This window comes from Bos mutus, chromosome 2 (assembly GCF_027580195.1).
Source record: "Bos mutus isolate GX-2022 chromosome 2, NWIPB_WYAK_1.1, whole genome shotgun sequence".
Lineage (NCBI taxonomy): Eukaryota > Metazoa > Chordata > Mammalia > Artiodactyla > Bovidae > Bos > Bos mutus.
This window is the reverse complement of record NC_091618.1, coordinates 110,988,750-110,999,604: the sequence shown is the minus strand read 5'-3', so window position 1 is coordinate 110,999,604 and position 10,855 is coordinate 110,988,750. Positions and strand designations below refer to the sequence as shown.

The following is a 10,855-nucleotide window of genomic DNA, read 5'->3' as shown; positions in this document are numbered from 1 at the left end:
AATATTCAGTGTTGGGGAGAAAACTTGGACAATAGGAACATCCAAACAATGTTGGTGAGATGTAAATTAGTATCATCTTCCTGAAAATATCATGTGGCGTCCAATAAAGTTGAACATATTTGTAACCCCGGCCCAACAATTTAAATTCAAGATCTATACCTTAGAGAAATACATGCAGATGTGCATCTGAATATATGTATAAGAATGTTCACAGGAGTATTGTTATTAATTGGCCCAAACTGGAAGTAACCCAAAAGCCACCAACAGCAGAATGGATAAATAAAATTTTGGTACAACTGAATATTATACAGTAATACATATCAACTAAAATGCAGGCAAAAGGAATAAGTTGGAGATACATAAACAAATCTTACATACCTAATGTTGAGTTAAAAAAAAGCAGGATACAAAACAGTACATTCAATGTGATTATATACTTTAAGTTTAAAAAGAGGCAAAAGTAAGTCCTTATGTTTAAAAATGCACACAGAGGTAGTAAGGTAGTACATTTATAAAGAAAAGCAAGGAAATTACTACAAGTCATTGGATGATGGTTATATCCTGGGGGATAGATAGAACTGTGATCAGAAAGGCACACACATGTGGGCTCCTCGAGTGCTGATAATATTCTATTTCTTGACCTGGAGGATGGGTTATGTGGTTGTTTTGTGGTTATTTTTTGAATTATGCTTTTTTTCCACAATGCATGTTATATTTCACAGTTTAATATTTCAAAAAAGAGACTAAAGGAAATCACCCACTAAGATAAACAAGCCACAAGAAAGTACCAGGAATGAATAGGCAAATTCCAGGGGAAAATAGAACTTTTCAAGTCTACATGGAAAATTAAGGCAGAACTGACCAAATGCTGGACCACAACGCAAGTCTCAACAAATTTCAAAGTGAAATAATACTGAGCATATTCTCTGACCACAGTGGAAGTAAGCTAGAAATAAAATTATCAGTAGAAAATTCACACATTTGTAAATTAAGAAACACATCTCTAAATCGTCCATTGTTCAAGCAAAAAATCATAAGGGTGCTAGAAAATATTTTAAACAGAGTAACACTGAAAATACCACCTGTCACAAGTTGTGAGGTGCAGCAAAAGCCATGTTGAGAGGGATATTTACAGCATATAAAATGCACATATTAGGAAAGAAGGAAGATGGAGAAACTTATGGTCTAAAAATTTCTCATGAGATTAGAAAAACAGCAGAGGCAGGTGCAGAGCGCTGTGTAACAGGCACGTGGTTGCTCGTGGGCGGAGGAAGCCAGGAAAGGCCCAGACATCCTCAGGGTGGCCTTCATGTCTGGTTGCACCACAACAGTCCCTCCTATCGGTTCCTTGAGGACACTCTAACTTGTCTGAGACTTGATGGCCTAGAGAGAGGAAGAAAATTTCTTCACTCTTAAAAATGCTAAAAGACTGAGACAAGAGTTGGGGGATTTACATAAAGTGAGGAAGATGAATGTACAGTTTCTCTCACTAATGACACTTCTACTCTGCCGCAGAAATTAGGATAATTGAGAGTATTCAGCTAAGAAACTTCAAGTGTCGTTTGATACTTAGACCTTTTAAATTTGGTTCTAATATCAACTTTATTGTTGGCAACAATGGAACTCAGCAGCTATCTCAATAACATTAAGAAACAGTGGAGGTGATGCCAAATGTGTTTGGCGACTCTAGCTGTGCGACATCCTGGCAGCATGGACACAAAAGAAAGTCAGTCTTACAAACTAAAAAGTGAAACACGAACCATGGCTTCTACTAGGAAAGAACTGATTGTAGTTCTTGATCATTTCAACATACAGGTGGATAATCTCGTTTCAGTTTAACACAAGAGATAAGCAACCAGTTATAGCTGCCTAAATTGAGGGAAACAAATATAAATTCTCCATGAGAGCAACCCAACTTGAGCAGATGAAGGAAGGTTATTCATACATTATGGAAACAAAAGAAAGAACAAGGAGTAGATAGATCAAGGAAGAGTAATTTTTTGAGCTAAACCACCAGTATTTAAAGAAGAATATTTTCAAAGTACTGCTAGTTTAAGTACATTGAAGGCTAATTTAAAATTCTTGAAACACGAAATGGTTTGGGCAGTGGTCAATTAAACAGAAAAACAATGGACTGCTATGAGAGATAATATAAAAATTAGAGAAGATCCTGCTGCTAGACTTGACAGGAAAATGAAGAACAGCAGGTCAAACTTAATGAAGCAGAGAAAAAAAATACAAGGATATTCAAGATAAAACAGAAAATATTAGTGAAGAGACAAATGCATGAACACCAGAATGTATGGTATTGAAAGCAGATAGATGTTACTCCTAAGAAAAGAGCCTATAATGAAACTGAAGTTTTATACAATCATTCCCTAAAAAAAATCCAAATCCATATACAACATTAAAGAAAGATGATGAGCAGCTTTTCAAAAGAATTGAAGAACTGAAAAAAAAGGTACAATCAATCTTTGGAACTTAAGCTGAAAGGCAAAAAAATTACCTTGGTTAAAAAAAGAGTGTAACCTAGTCATACTGAGTCAAGTAAATCAGACAAAGACAAATATCGTATGACATTGCTTAGATGAGGAATCTAGAAAAATGGTACAAGTGAACTCATTTACCAAACAGAAATAGAGTCATAGATGTAGAAAACATATTTATGGTTACTGGGGGTAAACAGAGGAAGGATAAACTGGGAGATCAAGATCGACATATATACACTGCTATATATAAAATAGATAACTAATAAGGACCTACTGAACAACACAGGGAATTCTTCTCAAAACCCCAACATGACTTATATGGGAAAAGAATCTTAAAAAAAAGTGGATATAGAAGCTCATACAGCATTTTAAATCAACTATATTTGAATAAAAATTATATATATATAAGAAAAGAGTGTAAAGGCCTTATAGGTTCAAAGAAGTTCAGTCAACCAAGAGATTGAACAGTTTCAGCAAGCCAAAGGAAACATACCAGAATTTAGGGAGAAGAATGAGATGTGAAGTATATACTGAACTATATAATCAGAGGCAACTGAAAGAAAGTAATAACGGTTGACTAAAAGGATTTGGCCCTCATGTTCTGACCCTTCTTGAAGCCAGAGATGATGCTTATTGATGTGAACATTTTACCTATAAACCTGTAGGCTCTTCAGGCTCTTTCATTCATCCTTGGGACACTGAGCTTGCTCTAGCTATTGAATCTTGCTTAAAGGACTTCTGCAAGCCTATTGTTGCCATAATCATGCTGAGGAAAGAATGCTTCAGGCACGGATGAAAAGGTTTTATTCACTAGGGACCTCACAGCCACAGACAATAGTTTCTGAGTTTGGGAATAAGATGTATGGTGTTAGATAGAGCTGCTTATCATCCAGTTTCCAACAGTTCTGACAGCTATAGAAATAGAAAATGCAGTTGTTACAAATAGTCTAACTGACATGAGAGATATAGAGACAGTGCTACTAATCAAAAATAATTGTGTAGCTTGTGCAGTAATGCAGTCCCAAAGCTACCCGAAAATTGTAGCTTTTATTGCTGATGGTGATCAAGTCTTTGTGGGATGTTATTATTTAACTGAAAATAAGACTTGAGTTTCTAAGCAGAAACGTGGATTTATTTAAACTGACTTAGAGAAGAAGGTTGAAAATACATAAGCCCAGATAACAAATTTTCAGCAACACTTGTCTATTCCTGAAGAGTATATTAAACACAATGAAAGTTTTCTTAGAAGTTGCCAACTAGATTGTAAAGTGTTAGGATGAAATTAAGAAAAACTCTTTCTAAAATGTAGGAACTTGAGAATATAAAAGAATCCTAGTCTGTAGATGTTGAAACCTTGGAAGATGAAGTTCAAGAAAATAAAATGAAAATGAAAATTGTTGAGAAAAATATGGAACAACAAAAGAAAGCATGGAGTCTCTTAAAAGTCTGAAATAAGAAGCAGAAAACAAGTATGTTGTAATTAAACTGAAAATTAAACAGTAGCAGATCCACTTAAAGATGAATTAAACCTTGCTGATTCTGAAGTGGCTAACCAAAAACAAGAGAAATGGCATTGTGAAGCAAAACAAAAAGAATTTTTGGATACTTTAAATATTTTTAAAGTTTTTTTTTTCTATTCTTTGCAGCCAAAGATGGAGAAGCTCTATACAGTCAGCAAAAACAAGACCAGGAGCTGACTGTGGCTCAGATCATGAACTCCTTATTACCAAATTCAGACTTAAATTGAAGAAAGTAGGGCAAACCACTAGACCATTCAGGTATGACCTAAATCAAACCCCTTATGATTATACAGTGGAAGTGAGAAATAGATTTAAGGGCCTAGATCTGATAGATAGAGTGGCTGATGAACTATGGATGGAGGTTCGTGACATTGTACAGGAGACAGGGATCAAGACCATCCCCATGGAAAAGAAATGCAAAAAAGCAAAATGGCTGTCTGGGGAGGCCTTACAAATAGCTGTGAAAAGAAGAGGAGCGAAAAGGAAAGATATAAGCATCTGAATGCAGAGTTCCAAAGAATAGCAAGAAGAGATAAGAAAGCCTTCCTCAGCAATCAATGCAAAGAAATAGAGGAAAACAACAGGATGGGAAAGACTAGAGATCTCTTCAAGAAAATTAGAAATACCAAGGGAACATTTCATGCAAAGATGGGCTTGATAAAGGACAGAAACGGTATGGACCTAACAGAAGCAGAAGATATTAAGAAGAGGTGGCAAGAATACACAGAACTGTACAAAAAAGATCTTCACGACCCAGATAATCATGATAGTGTGATCACTCATCTAGAGTCAGACATTCTGGAATGTGAAGTCAAGTGGGCCTTAGAAAGCATCACTACGAACAAAGCTAGTGGAGGTGATGGAATTCCAGTTGAGTTACTTCAAATCCTGAAAGATGATGCTGTGAAAGTGCTGCACTCAATATGCCAGCAAATTTGGAAAACTCAGCAGTGGCCACAGGACTGGAAAAGGTCAGCTTTCATTCCAATCCCAAAGAAAGGCAATGCCAAAGAATGCTCAAACTATGGCACAATTGCACTCATCTCACATGCTAGTAAAGTAAAGCTCAAAATTCTCCAAGCCAGGCTTCAGTAATATGTTAACAGTGAACTTCCTGATGTTCAAGCTGGTTTTAGAAAAGGCAGAGGAACGAGAGATCAAATTGCCAACATCTGCTGGATCATGGAAAAAGCAAGAGAGTTCCAGAAAAACACCTATTTCTGCTTTATTGACTATGGCAAAGCCTTTGACTGTGTGGATCACAATCAACTGTGGGAAATTCTGAAAGAGATGGGAATACCAGACCACCTGACCTGCCTCTTGAGAAATCTGTATGCAGGTCAGGAAGCAACAGTTAGAACTGGACATGGAACAACAGACTGGTTCCAAATAGGAAAAGGAGTACGTCAAGGCTGTACATTGTCACCCTGCTTATTTAACTTATATGCAGAGTACATCATAAGAAATGCTGGACTGGAAGAAACACAAGCTGGAATCAAGATTGCCAGGAGAAATATCAATAACCTCAGATATGCAGATAACACCACCCTTGTGGCAGAAAGTGAAGAGGAACTTTAGCCTCTTGATGAAAGTGAAAGTGGAGAGTGAAAAAGTTGGCTTAAAGCTCAACATTCAGAAAACGAAGATCATGGCATCTGGTCCCATCACTTCATGGGAAATAGATGGAGAAACAGTGGAAACAGTGTCAGACTTTATTTTTCTGGGCTCCAAAGTCACTGCAGATGGTGACTGCAGCCAGGAAATGAAAAGACGCTTACTCCTTGGAAGGAAAGTTATGACCAACCTAGATAGCATATTCAAAAGCAGAGACATTACTTTGCCAACAAAGATCCGTCTAGTCAAGGCTATGGTTTTTCCTGTGGTCATGTATGGATGTGAGAGTTGGACTGTGAAGAAGAAGAATTGATGCTTTTGAACTGTGGTGTTGGAGAAGACTCTAGAGAGTCCCTTGGACTGCAAGGAGATCCAGCCAGTCCATTCTGAAGGAGATCAGCCCTGGGATTTCTTTGGAAGGAATGATGCTAAAGCTGAAACTCCAGTACTTTGGCCACCTCATGTGAAGAGTTGACTCATTGGAAAAGACTCTGATGTTGGGAGGGATTGGGGGCAGGAGGAGAAGGGGACGACAGAGGATGAGATGGCTGGATGGCATCACTGACTCGATGGATGTGAGTCTGAGTGAACTCCGGGAATTGGTGATGGACAGGGAGGCCTGGCATGCTGCGATTCATGGGGTCGAAAAGAGTCGGACACGACTGAGTGACTGAACTGAACTGAACTGAACTGAAAGGATTTTTTCAATGTGGGTTATTTTGAAAGTCCTTATTGAATTTGTTACAATATTGCTTCTGTTTTACATTTTGGTTTTTTGGCCTCTGGGTATCTGAGATTTTTAGCTCCTGGCCAGGGATTGACCCCACATCCCCTGCACTGGAAACAAAGTCAACCACTGGACCACCAGGGAAGTCCTCTGGATACTTTGAATAAAAATAAGTGAAAACTAGATAGGAAAGAAAAAGAACTAGACGAGAAAAAGAAGATAAATCTGCCCAGAGAAAATAGAAGAAAAAAAGTTTAGCTGTCATCGTGGTTAGCCAGCGGAATGTCCACAGTGCGCGGGCCTTCGCCATGAGCATTCCTGCGTTGCGACGTCAGTGAGGAAGATCAGGTTGCTGAGCTTTGCGCTTATTTGAAATCTAAAGGAGCTGAAATTTCATAAGAGAACTCTGAAGGTGGACTTCATGTAGATTTAGCTCAAATTATTGAAGCCAGTGATGTATGTCTGAAGGAAGATGATAAAGTCCTTGAAATTGTGATGAACAGCGCAGTATCCCCCTGTTGATCCTGGAACCAGATAAGCAGGAAGCTCTGATTCAAAGCCTGTGTGAGAAACTGGTCAGATTTCAGGAAGGTGAACGTCCATCTCTGAGACTACAGTTGCTAAGCAATCTTTTCCATGGGATGGATAAGAATACTCCTGTAAGATATACAGCCTCACTATAGTTGCAGCCTCTTGCGGGGCCATCCAGTATATTCCAACTGAGCTGGATCAAGTTAGAAAATGGATTTCTGACTGGAACCTCACCACTTAAAAAAAAAAACAAAACACACTCTTTTAAGACTACATCATGAGGCACTTGTGGCTTGTAAGAAAAGTGATGCCGCATCAAAAGTTATGGTGGAATTGTTAGGCAGTTACATGGAGGACAATGCTTCCCAGGCTCGAGATGATGCCCACAGGTATATTGTGCAAGCATTTAAGATCCAAATGCATTCCTTTCTGATCATCTTCTTACTTTAAAACCAGTCAAATTTTTGAAAGGCGAGCTTATGCATGATCTTTTAACCATTTTTTGTGAGTGCTAAATTAGCATCATATGTCATTTCATCAGAATGATAAAGACTTCATTGATTCAGTTGGCCTACTACATGAACAGAATATGGCAAAAATGAGACTGCTTATTTTATGGGAATGGCAGTGGAAAATAAAGAAATTTCTTTTGACACAATGCAACAAGATCTTCAAATTGGAGCTGATGATGTTGAAGCATTTGTTACTGATGTGGTAAGAACTAAAATGGTCTTCTACAAAAGTGATCAAACCCAGAGAAAAGTAGTTGTCAGCATAGCACACATCGGACATTTGGAAAACAACAATGCCAACAACTCTATGACACAATGCCTGGAAACAAGACTTGAACAAAATGAAAAACAGCCTTTTGAGTCTTTCTGACACCTGAATTTTTACTCTGTATAATTTTGTTCTTTTTGGAAAATCTAAATCATAGTAAAACATAGGCTGAAATCTGAAAAAAAAAAAGTTTAGACAAAGAAATGAATAGATTAAGACAAAAGATACAGGCTGAACATGCTAGTTTTGGAGATCACGAGGAAATAATGAAGCAGTACTGAGAAGCGTGAGAAACATATCTTGATCTAGGTAATAATGTAAAGACTTTTGAAAGGTTTATTAAATTACTAGAAGAAACAAGAACTCATAGATACAAAGCAAATCAATAATTTAGAAGGTCTTTGTAATACAAATTGTACTTTGACAATTTATCTCAGCCAGCCTATTTACGGAAAAATTAATTTTGTCCACAAGAATGACACTGTTACTGTATCAGTTCCGCCTGGGGAGAGAAACAAAGTTCCTTTCTATAACAGCAAGGCCTTATCCAGAGGAGAATGTTTTTGTTTTTGTTTTTTCCCATGGCTTGTTTCATTCTTTCCCTGTGGTCCATTGCTGAATCTCCTTTCAGATGGCTGGACAAGTCTGATGTTCTACATGATACAGTTAACTAAAGGACATAATGAATATGATACTCAAGACAGCAGATTCCCAGTGTTTCAATTTATCTTGCTCACCCCTCAAAGCACAAGCTCACGTCTGTCAAGTAAACTGACAGACTGAGAATTCTTTGAATGTCTGATCCTGAAAGAGGGTAAATCACATTGCCTTTGTCACCTGTAACTCAATAGGAACAAGACAAAAGTTGATTTGTAACTTAGATGCCGTGTCCTCATGTTGAAAGATTTGCAAAGGGAAAAAAATTCAGGACTATTTGATGAAATAAAATGAAACCAAAGATATTCTAAAATAAAAAACTCTTTTATGCATCTTACCAGAATAAAATATATAAATAAGCCTAGAAAACCAACTACAATCAGTAAATTTAAATTACTTTACAAAAATCAATTTCATAGTACTGGTTTTAAATCTTTTTTTTTTTAAACTGCCTATTTTAAGTTTTCTTTTCAGAAGTAAAATTTTGTACATACATTCATGTACATATCTGTTTGGTTTGGGTTCATTTCTATGATATTTTGTAAGAATTAAAAGTTTTAGCACCTGGAAACAAAAAAAAAGAAAGAAAAATAGCAGAAATAAAACCCAAAGAAAGTGAAAGAAGGATAAAATAAAGATAAAAGCAGAAATTCATGCAATAAAAACATACATTTGATGGAAAGAATCAACACAGCTAAAAGATGTGTGCTGTGTGATAAGTCCCTTCAGCTGTGTCCGACTCTTTGCAACCCTATGGACTGTGACCCACCAGGATCCTCTGTCCTTGGGATTCTCCAGGCAACAATACTGGAGTGGGTTGCCATGACCTCCTCCAGGGAATCTTCCTGACCCAATGATAGAACCTGCCTCTCTTATGTCTCCTGCATTGGCAGGCTGGTTCTTTACCACTAATGCCACCTGGGAAGCCCCAGCTAAAAGATAGTTCTTTGAAAAATGAGGAGAGTGAAAAAGTTGGCTTAAAGCTCAACATTCAGAAAAGGAAGATCATGGCATCTGGTCCCATCACTTCATGGCAGACAGATGGGGAAACAATGGAAACAGTGTCTTTATTTTTGGGGGCTTGAAAATCACTGCAGATGGTGATTGCAGCCATGAAATTAAAAAACGCTTACTCCTTGGAAGGAAAGTTATGACCAACCTAGATAGCATATTGAAAAGCAGAGATATTACTTTGCCAACAAAGGTCCGTCTAGTCAAAGCTATGGTTTTTCCAGTGGTCATGTATGGATGTGAGAGTTGGACTGTGAAGAAAGCTGAGCACCGAAGAATTGATGCTTTTGAACTGTGCTGTTGGAGAAGACTCTTGAGAGTCCCTTGGACTGCAAGGAGATCCAACCAGTCCATCCTAAAGGAGATCAGTCCTGGGTGTTCATTGGAGGGACTGATGCTGAAGCTGAAACTCCAATACTTTGGCTATCTCATGCGAAGAGTTGACTCATTGGAAAAGACCCTGATGCTGGGAGGGATTGGGGGCAGGAGAAGATGGGGACGACAGAGGATGAGATGGCTGGATGGCATCACCAACTGGATGGACATGAGTTTGAGTGAACTCCAGGAGATAGTAATTGACAGGGAGGCCTGGCGTGCTGCGATTCATGGGGTCGCAAAGAGTTGGACACAACTGAGTGACTGAACTGAACTGAACTGAACTGAATGACCATAATAAACTTGTTATGAGAGTGAACAGGAAAAAAAAGAAAACATCTCATCTTACCACAGCTTGGATCAGCTGCGAACTGAACTTTTTGGTGCTTTACCTGTGGTTACCATTATTACAAATCTTTTAGATATTAAAAGATCTCAAAAGGATATTATGAGACTTTATAACTTTGAAAAATTAGATGAAAGGAATAAATTTCTAACAAGGCCCAGTTCTCCAAAATTGATACAAGAAGAAACCAGGTAATTCAATAACTCAAATTGCATCTGCAATTTAAAACCTTCTCAATGAAAGGAAGGGTTTGCTTCTATTATTAGTATTTTGTCTTTGTCATCGGTCACCTTTTCCTCCTTTACATGTCTAATAGTGTTTTATTATATGACAGACTTTGTATATAAAAGAAGGCTCTAGCTGATACCTTCCTTAGGCAGATAGATTGTAGAACAGATCACCTCAATCCAATCAGTGATTGAATTGATTCAGAGCTTCTAACTGAGAGTTTCTTTAATCTCTGTTTCCTCAGCCCTGTAGCTCTGTTCTTCATGTTTGACTTTAGCTCTTTAGTGTCCAACCCCATTGTTAGAGACTAAATTGTGCCTCCCCCTGCCCCGCCTGACCACCCCCCACAAATTCTTATGCTGAAGTCCTAACTCTCAGTCATCAGCATGTGCCCGTATTTGGAGAGAGGGTCCTCAAAGAGGTTAAAATGAGTTCATCAGTGTGAGCCCTAAGGCAACGTGATGGGTGTCCTTATAAGAAGAGATTAGGACACAGACTCACACACAGAAAGAAGGCTGTGTGAAGACAGGGAGACCACCATCCATAAGCCAAGGAAATAGACAGTATAGAAACCTAA

General features: G+C 38.0%; 2 pseudogenes; both read left to right on the top strand.

The window, feature by feature from the left end:
- Window positions 1-1,378: 1,378 nt before the first annotated feature.
- LOC102279120 (structural maintenance of chromosomes protein 6-like) lies at window positions 1,379-8,512 on the top strand (annotated as a pseudogene).
- Window positions 6,666-7,770, top strand: LOC106700498 (eukaryotic translation initiation factor 3 subunit M pseudogene; annotated as a pseudogene).
- Window positions 8,513-10,855: the final 2,343 nt, after the last annotated feature.